Below are 22,602 nucleotides of genomic sequence, written 5' to 3' on the forward strand. Positions count from 1 at the left end.
TTCCCTCCATCTGTCCTTCTCTCATTCTGCCTTTTCTTTTTCCATTTCACTCTCTTTTTCGCTATTGGGCGTGATATAAATGAAATAATAATAATAATAATAAAATAGAATTTGCTCCTGTAAGTCTCTGGGGAAGACAATGAGATAAAAGCCGGAAGAAAATAATGCATACAGGTTCATGGAGAACAAAGGGATCAAAAGATAAGATGTCAGTGTGGGTGGTTTGTGTGTGTGAGAGAAAGGGAGGCAAAAGAACACTGTATGTGTGTACAAATGTCACATAAGAATGAGGTCGAGACTGCTTACAAGTACCACGTTGTGAACGTTATTACCAAGCGAAAGAGAGGGAGGATGAGTCAATGAGAGGGGAATAGAAATTAAAATGAAAGAAGCGCTAAGAACTTCTACTGAGTTGATGAATGGCATTTGGTTGTTCATCTGTGAGGCTGAAATGTAAAAATTTCACATGAAATCAAAAATATGACATATATTTTATATTTTAGTGCACTTCTTGCACTATTCATTTGTATTCCTCATTAAAAATAATCTTTAATCAAAATCCTCTGAGAAAAAAAAAAAAAAAACTTTCACCCACTCTGCTCCAATAATCTACATTCATTGTGAAAAGGTAAGGTCACTTTTTTTTCTTTTTTTTACCACCCAATCAATTCCTGATGGATTAAATCAAGTCCCATCCTAAATACTTGATATGAATTTTGTTTTCACTTTCAATCACCAAAATGGATATTTTGTTTCTTGCCACTATCGCTTACTGGGGAATTTAAGCATTATGATGTGACTTTCTAGCACCTCTCTGTTTAAACTACTTACAGGTGAGCAATATGATCAAAACTTTTACAAGGATATGAGTCATTTTCAACCAGTCAGGCTAGACATATTGATGCAGTAATTCTGTCTGAAATTTGTCCTGTCTCTATATCGAGATATTGTTAATTAAAACTGAAGCCGTATTCTTTATTTCTCCATGTCATTGCTTAAATTACTTAAATTAGAAAAAAAAATGTTAAAATCACATCAGACTTTTCGACAGCAGCTATAATATAGGACAACTGATCATATATTCACTAATACCTTTTGAGACCTGTTTACTATCGCATAAAACTAAATATTTACATCTCTTAAATAATAACAGTAATATTAACATAACATCTCTTAAAGTTGACATGACAATTCACTCTATGTTTTATTAAAGATATAGGTACATTTTTCTGAAATGTTACAAGATTTTCCCCACCTGTACAGTCTTGGGTTCATCACCAAAAAGGAAAGTTATTCAGTTTATTTAGAATAACATGCACTGATGTGTCATGCACAATAAGACATGGGACATTTATGTAGCGTCGAACCAGACAAATTAAAGATTCGATCATGAGCATGGTTGAAACATGAGGAGCCGAATTCCACAGAAAGGCAACAGCATGTTGTAAATCAACTCCTAGCACCACAGTCTGAAGCAAGATAACCAACCAACTCTTTCAGAGAACAGCTTTCAACATTAACACCATCAGAACAATTATTGACAATTTCAATTAGGAGAAAAGCTTGTCAAATTTGGGGAGAGGGATCAATATTGCTGGTCAAAGAGATGCACAGCCTGACCATCACATGTAAACTCATGAGAAAGATCCCTAGCAGATCGGGGACCTTGGATTGACTTCTCCCAAAAAGACCTAGGAAGAACCAGACTGTTTCTAATCTCTTACTGTGTATGTCTTTTTAATAACTCTTGAATAGCAAAAGTATTCATATTCATGTTTAGTATGTGTGTGTTCGAAAACTTTTCTGACATCAGTTATTTGTCAAATGTATCAAATTCTTATCATAGGAATCCTAGTAGGGGAAAATTCCCACGCGATTTTAACCTCTGGTTTCCAACAGAACATCCAAGACAACATTTGATGTCAAAAGAAAAGCAGAGAAAGCTTTTAGTCATGCTGTCTTGTACAGATGAACACCAAAAAGACTTCTAAAGGAAGTATCAGTCCATTGCTTAACTTCCTATCATTTTCCAGAAATCCCACAAATTTGACTATCATGTTTCTAATCTCTTAGGAACTGTGTATGTCTTTTTTTGGGGCCTGGAATTTTGTCATGCCCTGACATTTGTGCTTTTTTCAGTTTCTATAAATAGCAAAAGGCTAAAGTTCATATTTCACAAACTAGTTAATAGTATGTGTGTGTTCGAATCTTCTTGCTGAAAAAAAAATAATGTAAAAATGTTTCTGCATAATAAGGCAATAAAACACAACATACAGTTAATTGGTTCAAAATTTTGTATTGTAGCCTAAATTCTTATCTATAGGAATCATGTCCACTTAATATTGATTTACCCTGTTGGTAAAAGTCATATGCGAGTAGGCGTCAACTATCGGAATTCACGCCTGATTGAAAGGCCTATAATGAGCTGCATAATGAGCCATTCATCAGCTTTCATGAATGGGATGAGTTACAAGAAAAATGTGAGGACAAAATAAATGTATATAATTTTATGTTTGTAGTTTATTTTAGAGTATTTAGACAACATATTTAATTTCACTTGTGAGTCAAACAGACCAACATTTGAAAAATCAAAGCTGGCTTTCAAAAGAATTTTTTTGCATTCATTACAGTTTTCAAAATCCTTTTAACAATCTTACACCATCAACATTTATTGTAGCTTTTCATCCTCATCATTATTTTATTATTATTATTTTATATTTTTTGAAAAGAGCTTATTTTTTTTAGTCATTTTAGGGGGGATAAATTGAAAGAACAGCAATTTGTTACATTTGTCATCACTTTATTTTTTTTGTTATATTATTTCGAGCGCTTTCCAGCGTGCTTTATAGGCTGCACGCTGCCGCTACTTTAGTCACGAATTATAGTTTGGAAAAAGTCTTTGGAAAAAGTCAAACTAGTAAAATGTTTACCAGTTATGTGATCAAACTTTACAAGTATATAAATCAATAAAAAGAGAGTTACTCATTTATGATCTCTGCTGAATAAAGTTTCTTTTTTTTGAGGAAATCCAAATCTCAAATCCTCAACCACATCACATCCGTTGGGAGTTATGTTTATTCCCTCTCATCGCGAAGCAAACAGTACAATGAATAAAAAACTTGAAGAACCTCGCTGCGTTGTCTTCTGTCTATTCAAAAGCCGCGCGCTTCAGTGACCATTTGAAACTCTCAAAAGCGCGCATCGGGGGCGTGGTCAGCCAGAAGATAATGAAGGCAGACGGGAAAACGGACATCGCGTTGTTTTTATATGGATTACTTTATCACAAATATTTGTTTTTCAGCAGTCACTTGTTTAGTTTAAAAGTAGACATACTCAGGCTTTCTACAGATATCTCTCTCAGTCTCTTCGTTGAGTATTCACTGAGTTACAGTTCATTTTAAACCCCGCATTTGTATCTGAAGATCAGCGCAGACAAAGGCTGCAGACAGCACCCTTGTTTGTTATCTTTATTTTATAAGTGCACAAAGTTTTGTTGTTATTATGTCTGTATAGTAACGTAGACCCTTTACAGACTCGATTGATGTATGGTGTTATCTGTACGATCAAAATTGAAAGTAACCTAAGTTCTTTTTCGGGGTTATCAGGAGAAAATACCCAAAACGCGTATACGCGTTAATCGACTCCAGAGGTTTAATTAGATGACTGATGGTTGTTCATGTCTATGCAATTTCACGTAGTGCTGTAAACTTGGGATTCCACATTTCCATTCTCTTAAACTCATTCTTCCCTAACTCTCTATCCTCCTGCAACTTGTGTGAATGTGTGAGTGCGTGTGCTTATGTGTTAGATTAGTTTATATGTCTTAGATTTATCTAATAAAGCCTTATTCATATTGGAAAGAGAAGTATCTTGTGTTTTGTGCTTACGAGTTAATGTCTTAAACTTCTAATCTTGTTACTGTGCTAGTTTGGATATTAATATCCATTGCAGATTTGATGTTATATACAAAATCAAAAAAATCTCATTCCGATTCAGTGATCACCCTAAATTGACCTGGTTCCCTTACATTTATTACAAAAGCAAAAAGGGTTCATTTTGATTCAGTGTTGTCTATAATGGTGAAGTGTATCACTGCTGCACCACTATCATTACTGTTTTCAAACAGGTTTCCTGAAATTAATTCTGTCTAAAATGCCGCTGGTCAGGCAAACAGATAGTCCCACCCCACCCAAAGTCATTCCACTAACTGAGCAGTGTCGGGTTGCTCAAACAAACAGAGCACTTTCTAGGGAAATTAAATACAAATGCTTAATTATAGTTGCTTCTGCATACTCAGCTGGGATACGAGAAAGTTTTAATATCCAAAACATTACACACTCCACCTTTAAACTAATTTTCATTTCACGTTGTTTTCACACACCAAAAAGTATCAAGCATGAACACTTCTCACAAAATATTCTATGTTGCCAAACAAATTACATCAGCCTCATAGCAGCAGTGATTAAAATAGAAATACACACACACACAGAGAGTGTTGTGGTCCAGCTCCACTGGGCCATGATGGGACGGTCTATGATCTCTGGACTCAATCCCGGGTTAGAGGACGTCTCCTCCTGATCCATTCCACCATCTGCTGATGGCCAGACAGAGCACACCATCAGGAAAGAGAAAGAGAGAGAGGGACGGAGAGAGCGAAGTCAAAAGGCTGGAGAAAGTGAAAGCAGGACGGAGGACAGAACGGGCCTGGGCAGGGCATGTGTGATCAGTAGGGACATAGGGTCGTCTGTTACCTGTCCACCTCCAACCTCACACCATCTGCTCATGGGAGCGCAAGAGCAAGGAAAGGAGGAAAGAAAAAAAGGTGGTGGAACAGAGAGAGAAAGAGAGCAGAGGAGGAGGATAGGCAGGATGAGCTGATTCGTAGGTGTTCGTACATAAAGTGTACACATACCTTTTTGGACAAACACTGAAACGTACAGTGGACTGACAACATCTAAAATATAAGAAAATTTGCTTGAGAAAGTCATTTTCTTTTTGTACTCTCTCTCTCAGATTTTCAGATTTAGTTCAGCTTTATTGGCACTGGCTATTTATTTTAAATAAGTAAATAATCTTGTCTATCTGTCTCCTTTCTCTCTATATAGCAATTTTTATTTTATTTTATTTTATATAAAGCAAAAATATATTTTAGTTAATTAAATATATGTATATACATATATATATATATATATATATATATATATATATTATATATATATATATATATATATATATATATATATGTGTGTGTGTGTCTGTGTGTGTGTTGCCAATCTGTTTCAGTGTCTGTCCAAAAATGAATTTGTGCTTGAACTACTTTACATACTAATACCTATGAATGCTAATGACATCACGATATATATGGATAGGAAGAGCGGGAGGTGAGAACAGAGACGGAAACAGGGACAAGACGCAGTAGGCAGACAGAGAGAGACATGCATGCACGCAGCTGGGATTCAACGTGAACAGGAAAAGAGTAAATAAAATTGAGATGGAGAGGGTGGTACTGCGTGTGTGTTCGTGTGTGTAATTGGAGAGGGTGCGGTACACTCGAGAAAGTCAAAGCGCATATGCTGACGAGTGAGTTTTGGAGGGGAAAATTGAGTTTGAAACTAGGGGGAAATAAAAAAATGGAGCGATGTAGAGATATATAGAGGAATGGAGAGATGGAGATGTACAGGCCAGTTAACGCAGAACGAAAAACAGAGCGGCCACTTCACCGGAATATTACTTCCCAGAATTTGTCTCTGTAAATCCCTTCGCAAATGAAGAGCAGCAAAGAGCCTTTGCATACATAAGTCATCTTGCCATATCTGTCCTGCAGCCCCTCCCCTCAATCGCTCACATACTGTATTCTATATAGACAGAAAAATAAATAGAACAACAGCAGGCTACTCTTTCATGTTAATATAATCTAAAATGAACTCTAAATACTATTACAGTCTGATATTGTCAATAAAATAAATTATATATATATATATATAGTAAAAATAACATTTTATATAACATAACATATTTTCTTAATATATAAAGTAACTGACATTTTACATACATAATAGACACTATTTTATCTATTCTTCTCTACTAAAAAGTATTAAATAATAACAATAAATAAATAATAATAACATCTTTTATATTATAATGAAAAATTATAATGTCTAAAAAAATCCCTTTAAATGGTCAAAACATTTATTCTATTTTTCTCTAATAAAAAAAGAAAGCCAATTCAGCATTAGCCGATATGTGTCACTGCACACGTTGAAAATTTTGTATCTGATATATATTTACGAGATTTCTTAAGTAATAAACCCTGACCTGATTCTAACCCACTGAATTGAACATGGACCCATGATTGCGAACAGCTCCAGACAACTCCAGACTATTATTACAGAAGAGAAAAGCATATACAGGATACAGGAGATTTAGTGAGACAGGAAGAGATCAGAAAACAGATCAACAAAAGAAGAAGATAAATCAGAAGATAAATGAATGAGCAGTGATGTTGTGCAACAGAGAGAGCTGTGCAGACAACAATCGATATATCTCTGAAACAGTCCTGAGAGAAGCATACCACTAGCAAACAGCTGCTCTCAGCTCAGCCTTCAGCTTCAGCGCTTCTATTCTTTCACATCACTTTCTGCTTTTTAACCAAATATGATTTGAAGAGAGAGAGAGAGAGAGAGAGATGGAGAAATGGAAAGAATGCATGTTCTACAGCAGCAAAATAAAATAAAATGAATGTATATAATATTTAATATTATTATATTCATTCTTAGTATTTTAAATATCTTTATAAAAGCAATAATGTACTCAAGTAAGTTCTTCTGTATTATAAATATAATTAATATTAGAAAACCACAGGCACTTTGAGTATCATTTCAAGGTCCTTTAGCTGTGACAATACTCACAATATAACAAGACCTCTCATAACTGTTTAAATATACTGTATATACCATGCAGCTTACTAAAGATGAGAATAGATAAGAGGTAATCATTTTCCACAACTCCAACACATATATTCCATAAACAGCAAAAATACCATTGCCAAATCTTTTAAACATATTAGTTATTTTTCCATAAATACACTTACAGTTAATGAACACAAACTCCAAAGCATATATAAGCTGTCTGTCACCCCAGCACACTAGAAACCCCTGCTTCCCTCTTGCTGTTATTATTATATTAGCAGTTATTAGCTACTTGGAGGGAAAAGTGTGAGAGGAGAGGAGGGAATGCAATGAGTCATGGAGTGATGTTAACAAATCATGTTTTCATCTCTTTTTTTCCTCTCTCTCATCTGAATCAACCCTCCCCACCCCCACCATCATAAACATAAATCTGCCTAAATTGTTGGCAAGCAAGAAAATAAAACAAACACACAAACGCTAACAGCCAAACAGCCTAAAGTAGACTCAGTGATTCACTGCCAGTGTTGTTGTTTGCATTATATGATCATCAAATATAAAGTGATTAAATGTTGGTGTTAGTGTAATATGATAATTGGTGGTGTTGTACAGAGCAGAGTCCCAAAGTCTACTACTAGTGAAAATGCATCTGGATTTTGCATTATCTAAATGAATATTAATATAAAGTATTTATAAATCAGTAGAATTCTAATGTTATTAGAAATATATATCATACATCTCGAGCACAATATGTAATCAGCATATCAGATTTCCTAAGGAAAATGTGACATTGAAGACTGGAGTAATAATGCAGAAAATTCAGCTTATAATATTTTGCAATATTACTGTTTTTACTGTATTATTGATCAAACAAATGCACCCTTAATTAATAAGCATAATGTTTGTGTGTGTGTGTGTGTGTTTGTGTGTGTGTGTGTGTGTGTGTGTGTGTGTGTGTGTGTGTGTGTGTGTGTGTGTGTGTGTGTGTGTGTGTGTGTGTGTGTGTGTGTGTGTGTGTGTGTGTGTGTGTGTGTGTGTGTATGTGTGTGTGTGAGAGAGAGTGATAGTGAGTGAGTGTTTGTGTGTATGACTCTGGACCACAAAACCAGTCATAAGGGTTAATTTTTCAAAATTGAGATTTATACATCATCTAAAAGCTGAACAAATAAGCTTGTCACTGATGTATGGTCTGTGAGGATTGGACAATATTTGGCCAAGATACAACTCTTTGTAAATCTGGAATTTGAGGGTGTTTTAAAATCAAAATAGTGAGAAAATCGCCTTTAAAGTTGTCCAAATGAAGTTCTTAGCAATGCATATTACTAAAATAAATAAATAAATAAATAAGTTTTGATATATTTACAGTAGGAAATTTACAAAATATCTTCATTGAACATGTTCTTTACTAAAGGAATACTCAACCCCAAAATGAATATTTTGTCATTAATCACCCCCATGTCGTTCCAAACCCGTAAAAGTGTGTACGCTCTTCTGTATCATCCACGTCACAAGGATGCACTGTTTGTACATGTATTTAGTTTTGATTTGAAAGAAAACAGTGCAGAAGAGCATATGCAGCATATGGTGATCTGGAGAGACACAGAGGAGACTGTCAACAAACGAATTATTGAATAAAGTCGTTATTTTTGTTTTCTTCGCTTACAAAAAGTGTTCCCGTCGCTTCATATAAACCAGACTACACGTCTGATAGCAGATGGAGAATTCTGACGATGACTTTCATACCTTTTATGGACCTTGACACTGTTATTTACTTGGCAGTCTATGGGACAGTTACAGGCCTCCTAGTTTTCATCCAAAATAACTTAAATTGTATTCCGAAGATGAACAGAGCTTTTACGGGTTTGGAACAACATGGGGGTAAGTGATTAATGACAAAATTTTCATGTTGGGGTGGAGTATCCCTTTAATATCCTAATGTTTTTTGGCATAAAAGAAAAATCAATCATTTTGACCCATACAATGTATTTTTGGCTGTTGCTACAAATATACCCCAGTAACTTAAGACTGGTTTTGTGGTCCAGGGTAACATTTCAATATCCTAAAATGTCAAAAAAAAAAAAAAAAAAAAAAAAACTTCAAAATTGCATCTTATTAAAACTCCCAAATTATTTGACTTCACTTTGGTGGAAATTATTTCGTTGCGATATTTGTTGTGCTGGACGCTATATTTTTCCCACACTATATAGTTGAGGGTCCTCAACTCCAGACCGCGAGATCCACTTTCCTGCAGAGTTTAGCTCCAACCCTAATCAAACATATCTGAACAAGCTAATCAAGGTCTTCAGGATTACTACAAAGTTGCAGGTAGGTGTGTTTAATCCAGGTTGGAGCTTAATGTTTGGTGTTATATAACACTTAGAGCATTACAGCATTAATATCAACCATGATAGGTTTACTTTACACATACAGTATAACATTACTAAAATTACTACAGTAATGACATTGTGTCATTTCAATTATACTTTTGTACATACACATTACCACAAACCCTGTAATATAACGTGTGACCTCTATATCACTAGAGCTAAAATAATAGGCTATTGCAGCCTCAGCGGGTTGGTGTTAGCATAATTGACCAGATATTTTGTGGTTAGCGTGAGGTGATGTGTTATTGTCTTGGTGTCTTGTAAAGGCATTTCTCCCTGATAAGCCCAACAGCACAAGATTAAGCAGTGGAGAGGGAAGATTGACAGCCCGTTTTACTCCATGTCCTCGGCAGTGTTTTTGGGCAGTGTACAGGCAGTCATACGCATGCCGCTAGTCCTGTTTACAACCACTGACTCTCCCCCCAAGCTGGCTAAATAGCATCCCAATGTGTGCACGCGCATGTGTGTGTGTGCGTTTACCGGTGAAAAGAGGACATTAATTTGCTTTATCATCTCACCCCACCTCAGTCTCCACTCTTAGCCTGCCCTCACTCCTTAATAAATGGCTTGTGTTGAAGAATTGAATTTAAACCAGGGCCATCCAGCATATTTCTGTGTGAAGAGAAGGAGAGAGAGAAAGAAAAAGAGAAAGAGGGGGAGAGAAGCACATCAATAAAGTCGACAGCATTTAAGAGGCAGACAACCTTTACAAAAGAGCATGCCCGCTTAACGGCCTGACATTGGTGCTCGTAAAACAGCGTGGCAAGCAAGCACTGCCACAAGGCAACGGCCCATGAGACACTTTATATATATATATAAGCTTGGTGAAGGTGGTGTCATGGCATGGGCATGCATGGCTGTCTCTAGAACAGCACCTCTTAATTTTAATGATGACAATGTATGATGGCAGTAGCAGAATGAATTTGGAAGGGTACAAAATCATCTTGACTACCAATATTCAAGAAAATGCCACCAAACTCATTAGAAAACACTTCATATTAGATCAGGACAATGACCCAAAACAACCTGCCAGTTCAGTCAAGGACTTTATCAGGGCAAAGAAATGTAAAGTCATAGATTGCTCAAATCAATCTCCAGATTTAAATCTGACTAAACATTAATTTCACCAGCTGAAGAGGAGACTAAAGACAGAAACTCATCAAAACAAGCAACAGTTGGCTGTATTAAAGGCTGGAAAAAAGAATTTCAAAGCATAAGACCAAGAGTCTGGTGATGTCTATGGGTTGCAGACTCACTGCTCTGATTGCATGCAAGGGATCTTCAACTAAATACTAGCTTTTAATCTTTTACATCTGCCTTAAATTCAACTGTTCCAATACTTATGCTCACATCAAATAGTGGAATGAACCTTTAAAAGTGCTGTTCTTTTTATTTGTTAAAACACGTATGTGTCAAAAGACCTAATAATAAATTGTGACATTCTTTAGTTTTGTTGCATATTCATCTTTTAATCATATTTGAAAATGTCTTGACTCCACAGCAGAGAAAGCTATTTTTTCTTTACTGTTCCAATACTTATGGAGGGCACTGTATATATATATATATTTACATTTAGTCATTTAGCAGACGCTTTTATCCAAAGTGACTTACAAGTGAGGACAAGGGATGCAATCAAAAACAACAAAAGAGCAATGATATATAAGTGCTATTACAAGTCTCAGTTAGCTTAAATGCAGTACAGTCATGGCCAAAAGTTTTGAGAATTACATAAATATTAGTTTTCAAAAAGTTTGCTGCTAAACTGCTTTTAGATCTTTGTTTCAGTTGTTTCTGTGATGTACTGAAATATAATTACAAGCACTTCATACATTTCAAAGGCTTTTATCGACATTTACATGACATTTATGCAAAGAGTCAGTATTTGCAGTGTTGGCCCTTCTTTTTTCAGGACCTCTGCAATTCGACTGGGCATGCTCTCAATCAACTTCTGGGCCAAATCCTGACTGATAGCAACCCATTCTTTCATAATAACTTCTTGGAGTTTGTCAGAATTAGTGGGTTTTTGTTTGTCCACCCGCCTCTTGAGGATTGACCACAAGTTCTCAATGGGATTAAGATCTGGGGAGTTTCCAGGCAATGGACCCAAAATTTCAACATTCTGGTCCCCGAGCCACTTAGTTATAATTTTTGCCTTATGGCACGGTGCTCCATCATGCTGGAAAATGCATTGTTCTTCACCAAACTGTTGTTGGGTTGTTGAAAGAAGTTGCTGTTGGAGGGTGTTTTGGTACCATTCTTTATTCATGGCTGTGTTTTTGGGCAGAATTGTGAGTGAGCCCACTCCCTTGGATGGGAAGCAACCCCACACATGAATGGTGTCAGGATGCTTTACTGTTGGCATGACACAGGACTGATAGTAGCGCTCACCTTTTTCTTCTCCGGACAAGCCTTTTTCCAGATGCCCCAAACAATCGGAAAGGGGCTTCATCGGAGAATATGACTTTGCCCCAGTCCTCAGCAGTCCATTCACTATACTTTCTGCAGAAGATCAATCTGTCACTTATTTTTTTTTTTGGAGAGAAGTGGCTTCTTTGCTGCCCTTCTTGACACCAGGCCATCTTCCAAAAGTCTTCGCCTCACTGTGCGTGCAGATGCGCTCACACCTGCCTGCTGCCATTCCTGAGCAAGCTCTGCACTGGTGGCACTCCGATCCAGCAGCTGAATCCTCTTTAGGAGACGATCCTGGAGCTTGCTGGACTTTCTTGGACACCCTGAAGCCTTCTTTACAAGAATTGAACCTCTTTCCTTGAAGTTCTTGATGAACCTATAAATTGTTGATTTAGGTGCAATCTTAGTAGCCACAATATCCTTGCCTGTGAAGCCATTTTTATGCACCGCAATGATGGCTGCACACGTTTCTTTGCAGGTCACCATGGTTAACAATGGAAGAACAATGATTTCAAGCATCAACCTCCTTTTAACATGTCAAGTCTGCCATTCTAACCCAATCAGCCTGACATAAAGATCTCCAGCCTTGTGCTCGTCAACATTCTCACCTGAGTTAACAAGATGATTACTGAAATGATCTCAGCAGGTCCTTTAATGACAGCAATGAAATGCAGTGGAAAGGTTTTTTTTTTTTGGGGATTAAGTTAATTTTCATGGCAAAGAAGGACTATGCAATTCATCTGATCACTCTTCATAACATTCTGGAGTATATGCAAATTGCTATTATAAAACCTTAAGCAGCAACTTTTCCAATTTCCAATATTTATGTAATTCTCAAAACTTTTGGCCACGACTGTACACGTAACCAGGGCTTTTAAATAATATAATAAATAAAAAGAAAACAGATAGAATAGAAAAAAAAAAAATAGAGCAAAATATAAATTATAAAATCAAATAAAGATGAAATATATTTTAATCAAATCCTATAATATAAGAAGGCTAAGGACTCAGCTGCTCGGATTGAGTTGGGCAGGTCATTCCACCAGGAGGGAACATTTAATTTAAAAGTCTGTATATATATATATTGTAACAAAAAAAAATGCATTTACATGTTACATCTGAAGAAAAACTTGAAAAAAAAAACCCCTGCAATATTAAAAAATATTAAACATTATTCAATCATTATAAATCTACTTTTGATCTCTAAGGCCATCCACATTTGTATTTAGCATAAATGTAGGCTGCTGAAATGTATTTTCTTGCCCCTGAAATGCATTTAGAAATACATATTGGTATATGAAGGTTGAAACTAAATATATTTTCTATTTCAAAAATATATTTCATTAAGCTCCACTGTTTGCAACATTTATTTAGCATAAATATTTTGGCCACAGAATCTATCTATCTATCTATCTATCTATCTATCTATCTATCTATCTATCTATCTATCTATCTATCTATCTATCTAGCTAGCTATCTATCTATCTCTCTATATATACACACACACACACACATATACTGTACATACTAATGCTAACCTATAAAACCTTATTGCAAAGTGTTGCCAAATCATTCAAATGTTGAAAACTATTAATAATTAGAGAATAATTTAAAAGAATTGATAACCTTTATGTTTGCCAGAGTATCACCTATTGTGTAGCTTATATTGACATCAATTGTGACCTGAGTGTCTTGCAATCTCTGCTTAAGGAGCACACAATCACTGCCTATGTAGAGCTTTCCAAGTCACTCACTTTTACAGTACCATTCAAGTAAGGTTGCTGCCTTAGGCAATTTCCAGTTTAGGTACAGTAGTCAGCAGCGAGAAAGCTCACTACGTTTTGGAACAGAGCTAATGTGTTACAACTATCTGTTCTTTCCCTTCTGAATGTGCACTCTTGTAAAAAGAGGGAAAGCATGTAGGGGAAATGAGAAAGAGAGGGAATAGAGACGAGACCACAGGCAGCATTCCCACACAGCCATCACAAGCTCAATTTATCTGCAAGCTCCCACAAACAGCAGATGGCATATTAGAGATAGAGGCTGTATTTACCTCTCAGCTTTGCTTTTATTTACACCCATTTGAACGCACAATTACGTGTATCTGCTCAGGAGTGGCTTCACGCAACCCCCTCCAGAGCTCTCCCACTCTCTCTCACTCGCTCTCATTCTTAAACGGGACTAAATGAAGACAGGAATCGGCTAGCGCGTCTCCTCTCATTACACATGCAGATTTATGCAAATCCATGCACAAGCAGACACTGACCTCAGATCGCCAGATGCAAGTGCTGTAAATATCAGATTTTTCCTCTCATTTTTAAAATCAGTCTTCTGCATCATCTTCTGCCTCAGCACCTGCCGAAGTTAAAGAGAGAACACTTGAAGAAAAGGAAAAAAAAAAATAAAACATTTGAGAGATTTTCTTATTAATATGCAAATGCAGGCAATCAGATTCGTGGGTTGGACTGAATTAATCTCTGCCACCTCCTTTGCTTGTGCTGTAATCACAAATTACAGACAGGCGTCTGACAAACACTAAGGCCTCGGATTCCATCAAAAATGCCTTTTACCTCAAGGGGAATAGTCGAATCAACTGAAATGGCCAGCTGGAAAAAAGCATGGTGGCACTTACACAATCGGTTCCGCCGGGACTCTGTTTTATTTTCAACTTCAATCTTATTCACCATAGTCTAATCATGAAGTACCTTCGGTCAGGCGGCAGTGTTTTAATACACTTGCAGCACAACAGAGAGCTGGAATCACAAACGTCACAGTAAATTGGATTAGAAAGTTAGAGGACGGATGGAGAGAGTTCTTCAACAAGGTCTTCGTTTTCTTTTGAAATTTGTCATGCTTTAACAAGGTCTTCTAAACTCACTTTCGCTTACCTGAAGTGCATCGCACACACAAAGTAACAACACTTTGGATAAAGTTTAATGACATTTCCAAGTATTGACTTGCTGAATCCATGTAGTAAACTAAAACAATCCCTACATAACTTATCTACAGTACATTCTTACAGTACCTTGTTTAGAAGAGAATATGACACAGGGACCATAAAAAAAGAGCAATTCGCATGCTGAGTCTGAAGAAAGATACAGGACCTGCAGCGAGCCGAGAGTCTTCAGTCACTGCTGGTGCGAGCAGCAGCCGCACACCTGTCGTGCCAGCATGAGCGACGCAGCGGCCCATGCTTCGTTAGGGTGACAGAGAGAGGTGGCGAGCAGGCGTAATGGCATCATTTTCAACCGAAAACACAAGGAGACAGACAGCACTCTCATCTAACGAGGAATACTTCAGAGCTCTCCACTGGGCCGCTGTAAGGTCACCTCGCGGGATACAAAGCACGCTGGGATGAGACAGCAGCAGATATATAAAACAGGAAATGAGGAAAATGAGCATCTGAGAGAGCAAACATGTAAGCTGTAAGCATTAAAGTGGAAGATTCCATTACAGGCATATCTGTAGAAGCGGACTGTAACTCAGTCTCTCAGGGTTCTCTGGTGAGTAGAGTCATACTGACATCTAGACAAAGACGTGGAGAAAAGGTCATGCTTTAGTTCACACTTTTATACAAAACCTTATTATATTAAATTCATGGTATGTGTGAATGAGTTCCAAAAAAGTGAATATAGTGTGTGCTATGACATTTTATTATGTAATATATCTAACACACAGTTAGCCAAGTTGATATTGCATAACACCTTTGTGACAGACATCTTCCAGAAAGCAAAAGCTCCCTATAGTGAAAGAGAACATTAGTCTTTATGGATTTTCGGTCAACAAAAATCAGATGCAGGAACACACCACTATGGGGATGTGTCACATAATATTAATAATGGTTCTTATTATTGGATATGGACTGGATTATGGACTTTATGACCAACAGACGTCAGCATGTTAGGTCAGGCCACACCTGCTCCACCACCATCACACTGAACACCGGTGAACCACAGGGCTGTGTGCTGAGCCCATTCCTCTACTCCCTCTACACCCACGACTGCAAGCCTGTGCATGGATCCAACTCCATCATTAAGTTTGCAGATGACACCACGGTGATTGGCCTCATCAGAGACAACGATGAGACTGCCTACAGGGAGGAGGTACAGCACCTGCCCGCATGGTGCGCTGACAAACACCCTGCTCCTTAACACCAGCAAGACAAAGGAGCTCATTGTGGACTTCAGGAAGAAGAAAGGAAGCACGCATGACCCCATCCACATTAACGGGATGGTTCTTGAACATGTCTCCAGCTTCAAGTTCCTGGGAACCACCATCTCGGAGGACATGTCCTGGACTACAAATACCTCCAGCTTGGTCAAGAAGGCTCACCAGCACCTCTTCTTCCTCAGGACACTGAAGAAGAACCAGCTGTCTTCAGCCATCCTGGTGAACTTTTACCGGTGTGCGATCAAGAGCATCCTGACCAGTTGTATCACAGTCTGGTATAGGAACAGCTCAATTGCTGACCGCAAGGCACTGCAGAGGGTGGTGAAAACCGAACCAACACATCACAGGGACACCACTTTCTGCTACTGAGGACATCCATAGAAAATGCTGTCTATGTCGAGCTCGCAGCTTTCTTAAGGACTCCTCTCACCCTGACCAAAGACTGTTTAACCTCCTGCCCTCCGGGAGGCGCTTCAGGAGCCTCCAGACTCCTCACCCCTCCTCATCACTAAATCTGGATGGTTTACAAACATACAAAACAGTTCACTTATTATTACTTGCACTACTGTCTGTTCATCCCAGAATACTGAATGATCCATTTGGACACTGGAATATTTTTCTATGCACTTTTTACTGTCCATTGCACTAGTGTAAATAATGTTCATATGCTCACAGTTTCTGCTTATAGTGTACATACACTTATTACATAATCCATCTGTATATTATGTGCATAGTACACCTATCTGTATATCATGCTGATAGTATTTAAAATCTGTAAATTATGTCCATAGTACTGCCTTATTTGTATATTTATTGTACATTTGTAACATATTGTAGACACTATATATCCTGTACTTACTGCTTATTGCACTTCTGGTTAGATGCTTACTGCATTTCGTTGCCTTGTACCTTACATGTGCAATGACAATAAAGTTGAATCTAATCTAATCTAATTATTGTCCATGTTTAAAACTGCATAAGATTTTGGTGAAAACCGTGATACATCAGGATTCTTTGATGGAGAGAAGGTTCATTGAACCTCACTCACCAAACTTATTAGAATTAGACTGATTTCTGAAGGATCATGTGACACTGAATACTGGCTGCTGAAAATTCAGCTTTGCTATTACATTGAGAAAAAAAATATAATTTAAATTAACAACCTTTTAAATTAACATTTTAAAATATATTAAAACAACAACAAAAAATATTTTTAAATGGTAATATTTATGTTTTTCCTATATATTTTTTTATCAGATTAATGCAGCCTTGGTGAACATAAAAAAAAAAAAAAAATGTTTTGTGGGCAAAATACATGTCATTCAAAGTTTTTCTGTTATCCACAAAATTAAAAATGCATTCACCCTTATGTGCATGAAATGGTACAATTTTGGATAAAGTCAAGATGTGCTGACCAATGCGACTTATTTTTGCCTTTCTGTGTTTGAAATGCTATAAAGTGTAAGCACATTTTTTCAAGAAATACTGCATCTAGTCCACACAGTTAGTAAGGTTACACTTGACACCTCCATAAATCAGGTTAAAGGAAAATGTCATTGACATATGGAAATTGAAAAACATTTGCTCATCCTCTTGTTATTCCAAATCCTGACAGTAAAAGTCACCACCGACTGTGGTCGTATTGAAAAGAGCTGCTCAGACATTTAGACTTAAATAAAATGAGAGCCAGAAATTGATGACAACTTTAATTTTTAGGTTGAATTTTTCCTTCATTTCCCCTCACGGAGAGATTGTAGCGTGCTCAAAAACTATCAACATCCACAGCTCTGTGTCTGTGTTTCTTGCATTCGTGGCATAGGCCCACTGTTTGGAATGCTTCAGCCTGTTACGAGATGACTAAGGCTCAAAACCCTCTGATTTGCTGCTGTCATCTGTTCCTTCTGCTTGTCTCTTCCTCTGGACCTACAGTGCAAAATGTTCTCCTGCCTCAAGCATTAGATAAACACGGATAGTTGCCTCAAGTGTGTGTGTGTGTGTGTGTGTGTGTGTGTGTGTGTGTGCCTAGCAATGAGGCTGCAGGCCTGTGTTTTTAAAACACTGTCATTGTTAGACTACTGTCACACTGCCATTTTCAACAATCATCACCTGGCAACATGGTTAAGCCAGACTTAAGGAAGATTTGTTTAAAAGCCACTGAGCATTATCGGCTTAGAGGAACACTGGCACATTTTCCCCTTCCATTCTGGGGTTCCTTTAGAATGATATCCTTCCTTTTTTTCCCCTTTTAAATCTACTGCTCAAACATTTGTTTTCTTTTATTGTCTTTCAGCAAGCCAACTTCTGTTTAAGGCAACATATTTGTCCTCAGCTCATCTCAACTTTCTTTCCACCCCCTTTTTTCCACTTTCTTATTTTTGTCACTTTCTCAATATATCTTTCTTAATTGCTAGCATCTCTGTAGCCCCTAAAAAGTAATCTGCTGCTTGCTCCTGATATTACATCATAATTAGCAGGGGTCCAGGCTGGCACGCTGCTCGCTAACAGATGGCACGCTAATTCTATTAGCATGTGCAGGACTGGCCGAGCAGCTTTTAGCCCTGGACGCTACAGCATCGACCTTCAACCGCAGGGAACCACGGCGACTGGCCAGCACTGTCGCCACGGGCAACACAGTTTGAGAAATCCTGCAGCAGCACACACAGTCTCTCTAGTTCTCTCTCTTTGTACTTTTCATAGTGCCAAGCCTGACTTTAATAGCCCTGCAGGATGTCCAAACCCATTCATACACAAGGTGTTGTTTATCAGAGTTTGGATGCACAGTGAAGTTTTGCACTTACATGAATAGAGTTCTCCAGCCTTAGAGTCAAGCTGAGAAGCTGAGAGATGTAACCCCAGACAGCTGTGGTACATTAGCACACACTCTTCAAGAGGTAGGTAAGAGTCGGCACACCAATAAATGCCCTAATACCTCATTAGACAATTTCTTGGTCCTTTAGCCACTTTTATCAATAGGAAGAGAGTGTAAAAGAAATGGTTGGGTGATCATGGCAGAATGGAATCGGGAAATGAAGTGAACCAGATCAATCTTTCAATTGCCTGATAGTGTCTACAAAGTGGAATTCAACCATGTTCAGTGAAATTCTAAATCAAAGTGTACACTGTATTTTCAGAAAGGGTACAGCAAAACGTCCATTGACATATCACTTCACCAGAAGTAGAGAGCAAATATACCTACTTATTACTCAAAATATACCACGTTTTACTCAACACTAGAGTTAGCTGTAATATGTTTGGCTGTAAAATAAATATTAGGATGGAGGAAGAAAAAAGATGTTACAATAACAATATATTCCATATAAATACATAATACTTATTAAACATAGCAACAATAATTAAATTGAGGGGTATGACAGCTGTTTTAAAGAAATTAGTACTTTTATTTAGTAAGGATGATCATTACAGATATTTAGCCTATAATGAATAAAAAAAATGCTGTTCTTTTGAAATTCTTTTTCATCAAAGAATCCTGAACCCCAACAGGGTTCCGAAAAAGAAAACCATCAATTTAAAGCTATATGGGTAAACAAGACAAAGCTTAAGACAACTATTCTTTGGGTGTAATGGAGGACTTCAGTAACTGCATCAGTGACTGGTTTAGGTCTCAACTCAATATTAAGTTGTCCATGGCTGTGAAAAATGTTTTGTGTCAAGAATTGAAAGAAAAAAAAAAAAGGAAACAGTGGACAAATGCACAACATGCATATTTATTCTAACTGATTGAGTCTATGCCTATTTGAAATTGGCCATTACAGAAATGCTAGGCTACAAAGAAACAATAAGACTTTTCTATGAGGTAGACTTAAAACCTGATGTAGAAAGGAAGACTGTAGTATTAGAGAGTGATAAAAATTAAATACATTTGAACCTTGATAAATGCAGTTGTGCTCTCTCCATGTAATAGCTGACACTAAAGCTTCAAATTGATCTGGAAAGTAGAGTTATTTAAATAAAAGCTAACAACATCTACAGCAATGGCTCATCTTAACCCAGAGCTGAACAAGCTAATTCCAGTGACATGGTAAGTGGTGATATTAAAAATCAGACTGCTAACACTGCTTGGATTACCACTCACTTGTGCTTTCATAGATCTTAGTCAGCGTGGAACCCTATTTAATTTTTGACAGTAATGTAAACAAGGCTGCGAGGGATAGTAGTACAGCGTATTCAATGGATTATAGAGTTGTTTAACATCATGCCAATTGTTCAGCTGACAAAACTTCTTTCCCAAACACTTTAAGTAGCCAAAAATTCAATAAAACTGTTTTGAAAGTTGTGAGTTTGGCAAATTACATGTGATCTAGGACCTTTAAATATTAATTGTATGCCACATAAAGACTGTAAGTCTATCCCTGCACAGCCTTGTTTTGATCATGCATTAAATTGAAGATGGTATCTACCCTGACTGATGTCTTTAGTGCTAAATGCTTGCATTCAACCATAATTTAAATATTGGCACATTATGACAAGGATGGACTGGGAGTCAAAAACAGCCCTGGAATTTCTCACAAATAGGCCCACCACAACTACAAACAGTCGCTACTATCTCACAATATTACAGCAATCCTATCGCATTTATGACAAATAACATCACAAAACCCATGGTGACCCTGCTGACAAAAACAATAGAAACCATCACAGAAATCTGAATGATTTCCACTACAAATGCCATTGTAAATATTACAAACCATCAACTTTTGACCATTAAAACTATTAAATAATGGTTTTCTGTAGTGTGTTTTGGAACATATTACATTAGGATTTGGTGGCTTTAACAAAAGCCATGAATAGAAGGTGACCAATTACCAGTAGAGACCAACCGGCACCATTAGAGTTTCCATTAAAACCAATACAATTTTCATTATAACCAGTAAAACCATTACAAATTATGTGATGGTTTATTTTTTTTATTTTATTTTATTTTTTTACAGAGTATTGAAATAAATGTATTACTGTATGAACTACAATATTTGAAATCTACATAAAAAGAGCAGAATGCAAAATGCATATGAAAATGATAAACATACAACTAGAATCTAGAAACCTGAAACAACAGAATTCTTCAATTTGAGTATTCACATGTCTGTGTGTGTGTGTGTGTGTGTGTGTGTATCTTGTTAATCGGAGCAATCACCTTATAGGCTACTTCATTTACTCTATTTTCTAATTCAATATCTCTCAAGTGTAACCCGTTGAAGAATCGCTGCTGTCTCTTTATGAATGAATGGAATATTCATGCCAGACAGTGCGGATTGATAAATAGCAGTGGACGCTCGGACTAGGGTTGTCCTGGGATGTTACTATAGTGCTATAGGCTACATGCTGTGTAAAGTGAGAGAGGGGGGCAAAGGTAATCTGATGTATCTGTTCTCTTTTATTCTTTTAGCTTCTCCCAACTGCCTTTATCTTCACATCATTTGCTTGCCATCAAGAGCCCACTCTCCTTCGCGTAAGTTTTGGTTTCTTATAAGCAAGAATAGATTGTGTTTTTATTGTAATGAAAAATTGCATTAATAATAATTTACAAAAAGTGGACTTTTGGACATCACTGTACATAATGCACAGGAATTGTGCACTGAAAAATTGCTTAAATGTTAGGAAATGTAATATTGTATCAAAGACGTAGTGACTATTTTGTATATGCAAGTGAATAACCAAAAAATTATATACAAATATTTATCCAGCAAGCTCAAAAATAAATCAATATTTTTAACCTGCCCACATCTGACATCTTGTTTCTGAAGATGTCATTGTTACATATACAGACAATGGCTTCACTGCATATTTCTCCACTATAATGAAACATGTAAAATATTACTGCTGAAGGCTGGCAAGTTGTTACAGGATTCAAATCATGTCCTTGAGTATCTGAAAGGCAGTTTCACTTTCTCAGATTTACAGAACAACAGCTGCTTATGCCAGTGTCTCAGTATAACCCCACCGCCCTGAAGGACTCCATCACTTTCAATTTGCTTTTCACCTTCACCTCCTCCCTTCCTCCCTCCCTCTTTTTTCCTCTTTTCCTCTTTTCTCTACTGTCACATTGTGCCACATGCAGAATGAATGTCTCTAGCTAAAGAATAAACCACATTCCTACCTCAATAACTGATATACGCAACTGAAAAAAGTCTCAGCCCACAGGACACACTGAACATCTGGGTCTGCAGAACAGCATATTTTCCCTGTTCCCTGAATGACTAGATGACTAGACAGTAAAAACCTATTTTTATACTTTATCAGAAGACATTTTACAAAGAAATACGATTTCCATTTCAGAATTTCACGTTTTATTCAGTGTGTTACTTTCTGTTTCTTTGTCATTAATTGTGAAATTTACTAGCTATTTCTGTGTGAAAATTGTTTCTACGCAACATTATTTTCAGTTTAATTGGTCAAGCAAGCCCTGTAAAAACACACATTTACTCAAATTAACGCAAACCGTTTCCTGCCTTTTCCCACCACTCATCTTGATCCTTTCTCTCTCCTCTCCTGTGCTGGTATACACCTATCCATTCTCATAAAGTTCCACATCTGTCCTTGAGGATTCATATCCCTCTTTTTCTTCACTTATTTTCTCCTCCACCGGATCACAATCCAATTCTCTCTATCCTCCGGACTCCAGTCTGACTCCCTTTGCCCAGACCTTCATCTGTCTATCTCCCCCTCTCATTTTCTCACCTAATCATCACTCTCTTTCTCTCAGTATTTACATT

At 37.1% G+C, this 22,602-nt stretch overlaps 1 long non-coding RNA gene across 1 annotated transcript; it reads right to left on the reverse strand.

Annotated features, from left to right (window-relative positions):
• Positions 1–9,017: 9,017 nt before the first annotated feature.
• LOC122135510 lies at positions 9,018–15,621 on the reverse strand. The gene is made up of 3 exons (XR_006153557.1): positions 14,727–15,621; positions 13,968–14,454; positions 9,018–9,904 (listed from the first exon to the last, which is right to left on the reverse strand). It is a non-coding gene; the product is annotated as an uncharacterized LOC122135510 (long non-coding RNA).
• Positions 15,622–22,602: the final 6,981 nt, after the last annotated feature.

This window comes from Cyprinus carpio, chromosome A3, assembly GCF_018340385.1.
Source record: "Cyprinus carpio isolate SPL01 chromosome A3, ASM1834038v1, whole genome shotgun sequence".
NCBI lineage: Eukaryota > Metazoa > Chordata > Actinopteri > Cypriniformes > Cyprinidae > Cyprinus > Cyprinus carpio.